The sequence below is a fragment of the Schistocerca americana genome, chromosome 3, assembly GCF_021461395.2.
Source record: "Schistocerca americana isolate TAMUIC-IGC-003095 chromosome 3, iqSchAmer2.1, whole genome shotgun sequence".
Lineage (NCBI taxonomy): Eukaryota > Metazoa > Arthropoda > Insecta > Orthoptera > Acrididae > Schistocerca > Schistocerca americana.
Genome location: NC_060121.1, coordinates 974491589 through 974505214, shown reverse-complemented (window position 1 = coordinate 974505214; position 13626 = coordinate 974491589).

Here is a 13626-nt window from a genome sequence, read left to right as displayed (position 1 = left end):
TATTTACTCCATGCTTTTCAGCAGACGCTTTTACTCGCATCAGTGCTTCATAGCAGATGTGGTGTCGAATGATTCTTGTTGTGCTTTATTACATTTTTTTATTGTTGTTGTGGTCTTCAGTCCTGAGACTCGTTTGATGCAGCTCTCCATGCTACTCTATCCTGTGCAAGCTGCTTCATCTCCCAGTACCTACTGCAACCTACATCGTTCTGAATCTGCTAAGTGTATTCATCTCTTGGTCTCCCTCTACGATTTTTACCCTCCATGCTGCCCTCCAGTACTAAACTGATGATCCCTTGATGCCTCAGAACGTGTCCTACCAACCGATCCCTTCTTCTAGTCAAGTTGTGCCACACGTTTCTCTTCTCCCTAATTCTATTCAATATCTCCTCATTAGTTATCTGATCTACCCATCTAATCTTCAGCATCCGTCTGTAGCACCATATTTCGAAAGCTTCTATTCTCTTTTTGTCTAAGCTATTTATCGTCCACGTTTCACTTCCATACATGGCTACACTCCATACAAATACTTTCAGAAATGACTTCCTGACACTTAAATCAATACTAGATGTTAACAAATTTCTCTTCTTCAGAAACGCTTTCCTTGCCATTGCCAGTCTGCGTTTTATATCCTCTCTACTTCGATTATCATCAGTTATTTTGCACCTCAAATAGCATAACTCCATTACTACTTCAAACATCTAATTTCCGAATTTAATTCCCGCAGCATCACCGCATTTAATTCGACTACATTCTGTTACCCTCGTTTTGCGTTTGTTGATGTTCATCTTATATCTTACTTTCAACACATTGTCCATTCCATTCAACTGATCTTCCAAGTCTGCCGTGTCTGACAGAATTACAATGTCATCGGCGAACCTCAAAGTTTTTATTTCTTCTCCATGGATTTTAATACCTACTCCGAATTTTTCTTTTTGTTATTATTTTTATTATTAATGCAAAATTCTTACGGCATGACTCAGCTGCAACACTTTCAGCAGCTGAACACGTAAGCACCAACAGATTAATAATTGAACGAGCGTTGTGTGTGTGTGTGTGTGTGTGTGTGTGTGTGTGTGTGTGTGTGTGTGCATCTTTATTTAACGCCTGTGTTAGTCGACTTAAAATTTGTGAAATTCAACCATCTCTATGTATTATAAATAGATTCTAATAGCAGAGTTGGGGAGATTGGAGCCAGCAGAGAGTAACACCACATAGCAGAACATACCAAGTCCGGCGCTGGCTCCGACACGCTATTGCAGGGATTATGGGCACTTCAAAATAACGAACTCTGCGCTACATACTGAAAGATTCATTCTGCAATACTGGATCACATTTACTGGCTTTGTTGTCACCTATAAGCTTGTTGACGGCTTTCCATTTAAGATAACATGTAGAGTTCTACACAACACTACATTGCCGGACAATTAACTTACTGAGCTAAACCAACCAGGCGTTCCTCGGCACGCACGTGTACTTTCCTCCGACTAAGGAATAACGGCTAACAGGTATGCCGCCAAACTTGTCCGGCGAATGGCCAGCAGTCTCGTATGGCAATGAGACGACTACGGTCGCCCGTCTCCGTCTCAGCGTGCTAACGGCTTCATTTGGTAGCCCTGCGCTTAGCAGAGGAAATCACTAACGAAACCCGAAGCGGACCGCGGCGCCGCCGTCTGAAATATCGGCCACTTTGCGCTGCTGCATTATTCAGTGGGCCTATTTTGTCCCATCCCATTCTCGCGCGCGACGACGCGCAGAGAACACGGCGGCAGTCTTTGGGCAAACAATTTCCTCCGGCGTCCAGCCCGGGATTGCCGGTGGGATGTTGTATAGGCCTCCTAAATGACGCCGCGGCAGCAGAGGTGCCGAGAGGTGCTTCGGGGTTGTGTTTATGAATTTTAATCCGGCCATTAGGGCGCAAACAAGCCGGCAGAGGCGCCACGTGCGCGGTCATCTGCGAGGCTAATGGCGGACTGGAGTCCGAGGACAGAGGAAGACGGCCGGCAGCGGTCGGCGGTGAATCACTGGCTTGCCCTCCCCACACAGCGCTGATTGGACCTCCGGAACTCTGTCCCCGCATCTGGCACCGCAGTTACTCATGCCACCCCACCCCGAGCTCAGATTGCCTTGACCCTGGGAATCGCGACATGACGAATGTAGCCTTGTTCTTCTTCCAGTGCTTAGCCGTTCCGGATGTTGGTGGCCATATTGGCTATATCAGTTTCGCTTGTTCGAAAAAGTTCTGCGGTCGTGTGTGAAGTACGTGCCCTTAAGTTACCGAGCCAAGATGTTCTTACTCTTCCTCGTCCTCTTTTGCCATGTGTCTTTCCTTGAAGAACGTTCTGCAGCAGTTTATACCTAACTTCATTACACATTACATGGCACAGACATTGTAGTTTTCTACGTTTTGCTGTGTTTGAAACATACAGTACTGGCCGTTAAAATTGGTACACCAAGAAGAAATGCAGATGATAAACGGGTATTCATTGCACAAATATGTTATACTATAACCGACAAGTGATTACATTTTCACGCAGTTTGGGTCCATAGATCCTGAGTAATCAGTATCCAGAACAACCACCTCTGGCGGTAATAACGGCCTTGATACGCCTGGGCATTGAGTCAAACAGAGCTTGGATGGCGTGTACAGTTACAGCTGCCCATGCAGCTTCAACACGATAGCACAGTTCATCAAGAGTAGTGACTGGCGTATTGTGACGAGCCAGTTGCTCGGCCACCATTGACCAGACGTTTTCAATTGGTGAGATATCTGGAGAATGTGCGGGCCATGGCAGCAGTCGAACATTTTCTGTATCTAGAAAGGCCCGTACAGGACCTGCAACATGCGGTCGTGCATTATCCTGCTGGAATGTTGGGTTTCACAGGGTTCGAATGAAGGATAGAGCCACGGGTCGTAACACATCTGAAATGTAGCGTCCACTGTTCAAAGTGCCGTCAATGCGAACAAGAGGTGACCGAGACGTGTAACCAATGGCACCCCATACCATCACGCCGAGTGATACGCCAGTATGGCGATGACGAATACACGCTCCAATGTGCGTTCACCGCGATGTCGCCAAACACGGATGCGACCATCATGATGCTATAAACAGAACGTGGATTCATCCGATGATATGACGTTTTGCCATTCGTGCACCCAGGTTCGTCGTTGAGTACACCATCGCAGGCGCTCCTGTCTGTGATGCAGCGTCAAGGGTAACCGCAGCCATGGTCTCACAGTTGATAGTCCATGCTGCTGCAAACGTCGTCGAACTGTTCGTGCAGATGGTTGTTGTCTTGCAAACGTCCCCATCTGTTGGCTCAGTGATGGAGACGTGGCTGCACGATCCGTTACAGCCATGCGGGTAAGATGCCTGTCATCTCGACTGCTAGTGATACGAGGCCGTTGGGATGCTGCACGGCGTTCCGTATTACCCTCCTGAACCGACCGATTCCATATTCTGCTAACAGTCATTGGATCTCGACCAACGCGAGCAGCAATGTTGCGATAAACCGCAATGGCGATAGGCTGCAATCCGACCTTTATCAAAGTCGGAAACGTGATGGTACGCATTTCTCCTCCTTACACGAGGCATCACGATACGTTTCACCAGGCAACGCCGGTCAACAACTGTTTGTGTATGAGAAATCGGTTGGAAACTTTCCTCATGTCAGCACATTGTAGGTGTCGCCACCGGCGCCAACCTTGTGTGAATGCTCTGAAAAGCTGATCATTTGCATACCACAATATCTTCTTCCTGTCGGTTCATTTTCGCGTCTACTGCACGTCATATTCGTGGTGTAGCAATTTTAGTGACCAGTAGTATATTTTTCTTTTTTAATTCTGCGGGCAGTGTCATCACTGTTATGTGTAAGCCGAAGGAAAGTTTTCATATACAGGGTGTCCCATTCGGGGGTAAGCTGGGTCGAATCCTGGTGGTGGAAAAAAATTTCACTGCTAGTATTTGGCCGGCAAGAAGAGGAAAGGTGGTTCAAATGGTTCAAATGGCTCTAAGCACTATGGGACCGAACATCTGAGGTGATCAGTTCCCTAGACTTAGAACTACTTAAACGTAACTAATCTATGGACATCACAGACATCCCATGCGCGAGGCAGGATTCGAACCTGGGACCGTAACAGCGGCGCGGTTCCAGACTGGAGCGCCTAAAACCGCTCGGCCACAGCGGCCGGAAGGAGAGGTGCTGGCGTAAAGTTTCTGATCACCAATTTTTGCGGCAGTGTCCTCGATCAAATTACAAACCTCTCCGCCCTGTCTGAAGTCAGGTCACGTGACGCTGCTGATGGTGACCCGTCCGTCGGATGGAGACGTTAAACTTATTTGATTTTAACTCTATTATTTTTAACTTTATTACTGACACTCGCAAATAATGTGATAACTTCTGAAAAAGGGCACTAAATGCCCGAAACCGGTAAAGAGATTTTGTGGAGCTGGTTGCTTATTATTTCATTGTGTACGACTGCAGTTGCTGGAGATGCGAAAAGATATTTGAGATGTAGTGCTACAGAAGGACGTTGAAAACTAGGTGGACTGATGAGGTGAGTAAAGAGGTGGTTCTCCGCAGAATCGAAGAGGAAACTAACATATGGAAAAAGCTGACGAGAAGAAGGGAAAAGGATGGTAGGACACCTGTTAAGATATCAGGGAATAACTTCCATGTTACTAGAGTGAACAGTAGAGGGTAGAAACTGTACAGGAAGACAGAGATTGGAATAGATAGAGCAGATAACTGAGGACGTAGGTTGCAATAGCTACTCTGCGACGGAAAGGTTGTGACAGGAGAGGACTTTGTGATCGCGGCGGCCGCGGTCGCCTGGAATGCGCGTCGAGCTGCGGAGTGCCGGGGGAAGGTGTCCTGTCCCAGTCAGCAGGTGTGTCGCTGCGGCGTGGGCGCGGAGCGCTGGGCGTCTCCCTGGAAACGGCTACGCAACGCCCAGACGCCTCCACACCGAGCCGCTTTGTTCCCACCAGCGGGCATCTACTAGGGGCGGCCAACCCAGCACGCTCTGGAAACGACTGCCCAGCTTGGAAGGGAGCTGCTCCGCTAACACTTTGCTTACCACTGGCTACTGCATGAAACCACCCTGTTTGGATCAGCTACTTAGATTACTACATACACGATATCGCAACTATAACGTTTGTTCAAAAGAGGAGAGGGCAAAATTGTGTAAGGTGCAACCATCGATATCTAAATGGCTAACCCGGCTCAATGTGCGGATTGCCTACCTAATACCTTCCGAGGGCAACAAAAATTTGATTTTCAATATTTCATATACCGGGTGATCAAAAAGTCAGTATAACTTTGAAAACTTAATAAAACCACGGAATAATGTAGATAGAGAGGTGAAAATTGACACGCATGCTTGGAATGACTTGGGGTTTTATTAGAACCAAAAGAAAAACAAAGTTCACAAAATGTCAGACAGATGGCGCTGAACAGCAAAACGTCAGAGACTGCGCATGACAATCGTGTATAACAGGAGCTGTAATGAGAGAGAGAATCAGATGCGCCAGCAGTCGCAGCATGTTGACGTTACCTGAAAAGGCGCTTTTATTGAAGCTGTATTATCAGAATGGGGAATGTGCTGATTCAGCGTTACGATCCTATCGCCATAGGAAGGGGATTCGAACGGGTAATGGTCCGTTGACAAATGCAGCTGTGGCGAGAATGATTTCGAAGTTCGAAGCCACGGGTTGTTTAGACGATAGACCCCGTAGTGGCCGACCGAGCACAAGGCGTAATGCTGCTGAGACAGTTCAGGAAGAAATGGAGACTGTAGCAGGTTCGTCTATGCACGGGGAAGTCAGCGCTCGTGCAGTCGCACGTCGCACCGGCATTCCATACACTGCTGTTTGGTTGGCACTTAGGCGTACCCTCCGATGCTATCCGTACAAAATCCATCGGCATCGTGAACTGTTACCTGGCGATTTAGTGAAGCGGAGGGCATTTGCGGTGTGCGCGTTTCAAAAGATGGCGGAAGATGACGATTGGTTGAGTAATGTGTTGTGGACCGACGAAGCTCATTTCACGCTCCGAGGGTCTGTCAACGCCCACAACTGCAGAATTTGGGCTACCGAAAATCCTAGAACTGTCGTGGAAATTCCATTGCACGACGAGAAAGTCATAGTATGGGTTGGATTTACCACATATACCGTTATCGGGCCTTTTTTCTTCGAGGAAATGCGTGATTCTGGTTTTGTAACTGCTACCGTGACGGGTGAGAGGTACGCCGATATGTTACAGAATCGCATCATCCCCAGCCTGGCTGATAAACACCTGCTGGAACGTACGATGTTTATGCAGGATGGCGCTCCACCCCATATTGCTAGACGCGTGAAAAATCTCTTGCGCGCGTCGTTTGGTGATGATCGTGTGCTCAGCCGCCACTTTCGTCATGCTTGGCCTCCCAGGTCTCCAGGCCACAGTCCGTGCGAATACTGGCTTTGGGGTTACCTGAAGTCGCAAGTGTATAGTGATCGACCGACATCTCTAGGGATGCTGAAAGACAACATCCGACGCCAATGCCTCACCATAACTGCAGACATACTTTACAGTGCTGTTCACAACATAATTCCTCGACTACAGCTACTGTTGAGGAATGATGGTGGACATATTGCGCATTTCCTGTAAAGAACTTCATCTTTGCTTTGTCTTACTTTGTTATGCTAATTACTGCTATTGTGATCAGATGAAGAGCCATCTGTCGGCAATTTTTTAAACGTTTGTATTTTTTGGTTGTAATAAAACCCCATGTCATTCCAAGCATGTGTGTCAATTTGTACCTCTCTATCCACATTATTCCGTGATTTATTCAGTTTTCAAATTTATACTGACTTTTTGATCACCCGGTAAATACTGACTGAATTTAAATATTTAAAATGCTGTCACAATCCACTCATTAAGAGGTATGATCTTGCGTTAAAAGTTTAGCGCAGTAGGACACGTATTACAGCTAGAAACTGTGCGTCTGTCTTGACGCAACGTAACTCAAGGCGCGAAAATTACCCATACTGTACTCATCCAGTATTTAAGAACGAGAGCTCTTAGCTAATTACAATAAACTTGACACATAATTTCAAATCCTTATGTAAAATTTTTTCGCTGACAACCAAGATAAAATAATGAAAGGATAAAAAAGCGTATCCTGTACTATATGACGACAGACAAAGATTAGTAGATTCGTGCGTCTGTGGAAAGGTCTATGCGCGAAGCATACAACAGCTACGACTGTCATACCTCGGCTGAAGATCTGGCGGAGAACTCGAAACAACTTTGGTCCTATGTAAAATCGGCAAACGGATCTACTGCTTCCATTCAGTCACTCGTTGACTAGTCTGTTTTGGTAGTAGAAAAGAGCAAAAGGAAGGCTGACGTACCGGCCGCTGCGACCCAGCGGTTCTAGGCGCTTCAGTCCGGAACCGCGCTGCTGCTACGGTCGCAGGTTCGAATCCTGCCTCGGGCATGGATGTGTGTGATGTCCTTAGGTTACTTAGGTTGAAGTAGTTCTAAGTCTATGGGACTGATGACCTTAGATGTTAAGTCCCATAGTGCTTAGAGCCATTTGAAGCATGTGCAGGCCGAAGTTTCAAATTCGACGTCTAAGAAATCGTTCATGAGAGAAAGTCGTACGAACGTACCATCTTTTATCCATCGGACACACTCCCGTAAGTATGACATAGTAATAAGCATCCATGCGGTTGGGAAACAATTGAAATACCGGAAAACAAATAAGTCGCGAGGTCCGGACAGAATCCCAGTTCCGTTTTACAAAGAGTACTCTACGTCATTGGTCCTTTACTTTCAATTGTTTCCCTACCGCACGGATGCTTGTAACTATGCCATTTATCGCGAATCTCTCGACCAGCGCAAAGTGCCAAACGATTGGAAAAAAGTGCAGGTTACTCCTGTGTATAGGGACGGTAAAAGAACGGACCCACAGAATTACAGACCAACATCCTTAACATCGGTTTGCTGCAGAAATGTAGCGCATATTCTGAGTTCGAATATAATAACTTTCCTAGAGACTGAAAAATCTCATGCCAACGAATCAGCACACATTTACAAAGCATCGCTCGTGCGAAGCCCAGCTTGCTCTTTCCTCACATATCATACTGCGAACTATGGATGAAGGACAATAGGCTGATTCCATATTCACAGGCTGTTAGAGAAGGTACGTACGTACGGAATAGTCTCCCAGGTATGTGACTGGCTGGAAGAATTCTTAAGTGATAGAACCCAGTATGTCGGCCGTGCGAGTGTCCGTCGGAGATAGGAGTAATATCAACAGTGCCCCAGGAAAGTGTGACAGGACCGTTGCTATTTTCTATGTACGTCAATGATGCGGCTGACAGGATGGGCACCGGTCCGCATTTGTTCGTTGATGATGCTGCCATGTACAGGAAGGGGTTGAAGACAAGTTGATACAAGATGACCTAGACAAAATGTCTAGTTAGTGTGATGAATGGCAGCTGGCTCTTAACGTAGAAAAATGGAAGTTCGCGGGGATTGTGAGGTAACGGGCGACTTGTGGCGCCCTGAAAATATTCCAAGTTCGGAGTTGGCCGCTCGGCAAACTGTGGCTCGCTAGCAGCCGCGTGGAGCTGAACACTGGCCGGAGGAAGAGGGGCAGCCCCAGCATGTGGCCGCAGGCCGACTGCGTGGCTGGGAATTCCATGTTGACGCTGTGTCGAGGACTGTGCTTTGCCTCGATGAAGGAGATTTATATGCCAGGAGTGGCAAAGATGGCGGACTTTATGAAACCATAATGGCAGACATTTCACAGTTCATGTAGAAATTAATAATAGCCAGAGGAATTATGATACATTCAAAAGAAACATGTACATTACCATTTATTTGCACTACGACTCTGATGGTGTAACCAGATTTTCGATATCTTTATCAGTTTAAAGTTTAGTATCCGACAGTAAATTATACAAGTAACGCCAGGCAACAAATTTCCGAAATCTAAACAGTTCATCCGATTTCGCCGATCGACGTGTCTTTACAAAGCTGTTAGTGTATACCGAAATTGGTATGAATTACATGCATGTAACTTGAATAGTAAATGAGTTATTAAGAGGTCAAAGTGGCCGATTATTATTGATCGCGGCAGGCCAAAAGTACTTTTTTTTTTTTTTTTTTTTTTTTTTAAATCTTATGGGACTTAACTGCTAAGGTCATCAATCTCTAAGCTTACACACTACTTAACCTAAATTATCCTAAGGACAAACACACACACTCATGCCCGCGGGAGGACTCGAACCTCCGCCGGGAGCATCTCGGCTATTTCCGGAAAAAAAAAAATTTGGTGAGTTACGTAATCAAAGTTACAATCTTAGGAAATAATAACAACAGCACTGATCTTTTAAAAATAATTTAGCTTCATTACCAAAACAAAATCAAACACTTTTGGAATTTCATTTTACTGCCAGACTGGGAACAACTGCTGTAGAAGCTGAGTAAAGACGAGAAAGAAAAGAGGAAGAAGAGTGAAACGAGATCCAGCAGCAAGGACAGGACAAACAATCTTACTGTTACATAAGCTTTTCCTGGCGTCATTGATAGTAGGCACGGTTCTGGAAACACCTTGGGGATGACAATTCCAGTTCCATTATGTCCGTAACTTTTACCTGCTAAGAATCCGAACTCCACAACTTGCCCAAAGCTGTTTTTACCATTAGCGCCCGAACTCCCCAACTAGCAGCAGACCTATGAATTTCTCTTGACCACTCCCCGCAACGTGTGTGAGGTATATTGTTGGAGTGTAGCAAAGTTAAGCTAAATAATGGTATCACATTTTTTTACAAACTTTTAAAAAATTTAAATCATTGTCTTAAGTACCTTAACTGGCAGAGGGATAGCTATACAGTGTCAAAATTATTAAAAGCGACAAACCCTGAGAGGTTGCACGGGATAACGAAACAAATATTTTTCTCTAATATCACATTTTCTGTGAGGATATTTTTAAACCGGTAGAGGCAGTTTTCGGTGGACAAAAATTAATCAGACTAAGAAACGCTGCGAAGTTGCACGGAATAATGGAAACACTTTTTCTAATGTGCTTTCCTGTGAGGACAGAAAGTAATACAAACAAGTTTTAACTCTTTATTTCCACGAGACAACAACAGTAACACAATTAGTTACTCCACAGCTACAAAAAAAAAAAAAAAAAAGTCTTTGTCCATATCCGATATATACAATTCATGAAGAAATTGGTTAAATATTTACTGTGTTTTAGAAAGCACAGTGAGATTAGGCTACTGGCCAGCTATTGTTTCTTTTCGTTTGATATATGTTTATTTAATTTGTTTATGTATTTAATAATGTGTGTTACAGCGTGTTTATGGTCCAGCCATAGTTATATTGAATTTCATGTTATTTCAATGTAAATCCATTATTTCGTATGTGTTTCAATATGTTGGTGACTGTGCGTTGGCTTGGAGACATGGCGGGAGCGCTCTAGCCAATCACAGCGCTCGTTACTACGGTAGGCGACTACCGAAGGCAATGGAGAGACTGTAGGGAAGTGGGGGAGGAGCATCGGGCGTCAGAGGACACGAAGAGTGATGGAGGGGAAGGCACGACAGACAGTCGCAGGAAAATACTTGGAGAGTGTTGAGCAGTTTGCGCGTGGTCGCGGGAGATAGAAATATTTCGCAGTGCCGACTTGTGCACTTGTGAGATTTTCGTGGCTTCTTCAGTGAAGACGTAGTATGTATGCATTTAGAAGTGAATATCTCACGAGCTATGTTGCTGTTCATAACTAATTACGTGAAGTAGGACTCTATTGTTTCCCTGTTATTCAGCTTATATTTTATTTAATTGCTGGACCATCGACACCAATAAGTGTTTTGCACTAATAAACGCCATTGTTAGAGGTACTTCTGCTATCGTGTTCGTCGGTTAAAGTCATTAAAAACGGTTCCTGCAGATTTTATTTAATTGCAATCTTTCATTTATAAATTTCTATGTTACATTCAAAATTCGCAAAAACCAGCATGTCACCAATCCGGTGAGGCGTTATTGCCAGCAGATGGATCCTGATGGTGTCGCTGTTTCTTAATTCGACCGGCTCCACATTCGTCCTCACGAGACTGAGTGGAGCCCGCGCTAGACCTTCCCATTTCAAATGAAGAACTAGTTCTGTTTCAGAAGATCGGTATTTTCTAAATCCATGATTATGCATCAATAAACTGTTACCTTCGAGGCATTTCGTGAAGTTCGAACACAGTTTTGTTCTAAAATCCTTCTGCAAATCGACATCACTCTCACGGTCCGTAATTCATCAGATTACTCCTGTTTCGTTTCTGCCGCATTGGTGTTACTTGTACAAATTTCCAATCTTTAGGTAAGGATCTCCCATCTAGCAAGCGGCTATATAAGATTGCAAAGTATGACGCTACTGTGTCAGCATCCTCTGAAAGAAACCTAATCGATGTAGTGTATGGACTGGGATACTTGCATTTTCTAAGTGCTTTAACCATCTCTTAACCTTTTCGGTCACGAATTATTCATTTTCCTGAAAAAAAAAAAAAATCATGGCTTTGCCATCCAGTTCTTCGAATTAAATTACGATTTTTCAGATGTATAAGATATTCCGAGGTGCCCCCCAAGGGGGACACAATGCGTCCCCAAATGAGGACAGCCGGCCGCTGGTGGCCGAGCGGTTCTGGCGCTACAGTCTGGAACCGCGCGACCGCTACGGTCGCAGGTTCGAATCCTGCCTCGGGCATGGATGTGTGTGTTGTCCTTAGGTTAGTTAGGTTTAAGTAGTTCTAAGTTCTAGGGGACTTATGACCACAGCAGTTGAGTCCCATAGTGCTCAGAGCCATTTTTTTGAACCAAATGAGGACATTGTGTTCAAGTGGGTGCAGTATAAGACGAAAACTCAAAGTACTTTATTTGATTTTTATTTCATCAAAATACATAAATTACATAAAGCTTTCTTAATGATTGTATACATAAACGACGGTTTTACTCTTATGAAGAGTGATAATCAAAGAAACAATGTTTTTCTATCCACACATAAGTGAATGTTGCAATATACACAATAAAATTTGGTTTCGCCTTTGCAGCACGGTTTCTTGCAGCTGTCAAACGATTTTTTGTCGCTGACCACTGGAAGATGCTCAACGTTGTCTAAACGAACATCAGCTTCAGGACGAACTTCCACATTGGCTCGTTTTGAAGTACTTCGAGATGGCATTGGATTCTCACTGGTGGGGCGCCCCCTTTTTCTGGCAGCTGGCTTATCTATTCTTGTCAGTACTTTGGCCACACTTCTCCTAAAGCGAAGCAAATCAAGGGTCTTAATTTTAGGAACACCTAATTGTGATGCGTTTTTCTTGTACTCAGTCCGTGCGTTTACTCACGCAATATAGATTGCATGAACAAACATGGCTGTCGAAATTCGTCTTCGGCTTCAAAAGCAACTAACTGCATGTCGTCTTCGGGTGCAAAGCCCGCTAAATGCCCAATAGGCTTGGCCGTCGCCCTGCTATGTCCGGACGCAAAGCACGTGAACAGACGTCAGACTTACCAATCTGGACATTCGAAGCTACCTTTCAGGCTGTTACGATTAGAACGGCTATTTTTCTTATTCAGCTTTAGATTGGCTGCACTGTAACAAATTCGTACTCCACAATAACTTCTCACTACCAATGCATTGTCGTTTGGATGGGAAGAGTTTTTCGTGATTATCTCCGTATCACTTATCATGCAGTTAGCTGGCTTTGCGTCTAGGCTACTCAGCTTGCAGTATACCGAATGGTATAAAAAGTCTAACATTATTTCCATCATTGTTCTCTTGTTCAAAATTATCGCCAGGATCATCGGATAGACCGTCAATTTCAGATGAATTAAGGAGCTCTATAACTTCTTCTTCTTCTTCTGTAAGTGACCGTCGTCTATCTTACAGTCAGGGCATTGTGAAATCACCGTACGATGACTAAAAATACAGCGAAATAATTTCTATGCTATTACAACCTTTCAGTCACAGTGTCCCCATTTGCAGACATGTAAAAAGTTATAAATATGACACTTACCATTTGTTCTGAAAGACACCTTTATTTTTCACCTTCAAGAATGCACCTTTCTACGCACAAATAACTTTTCACCTAAACTCAGAAGATATTAACCGGCTGAAGACAGGTACACTACTGGCCATTAAAATTGCTACACCAAGAAGAAATGCAGATGATAAAAGGATATTCATTGGACAAACATATTATACTACAACTGGCATGTGATTACATTTTCACGCAATTTGGGTGCATAGATCCTGAGAAACCAGTACCCAGAACAAGCACCTCTGGCCGTAATAGCTTCCTTGATACGCCTGGGCATTGAGTCAAACAGAGCTTGGATGGCGTGTACAGGTACAACTGCCCATGCAGCTTCTACACGATACCACAGTTCATCAAGAGTAGTGACTGGCTCCACTGTTCAAAGTGCCGTCAATGCGAACAAGAGGTGACCGAGACTTGTAACCAATGGCACCCCATACCATCACGCCGGGTGATACGCCAGTATGGCGATGACGAATACACGCTTCCAATGTGGGTTCACCGCTATGTCGCCAAACACGGATGCGACCATCACGATGCT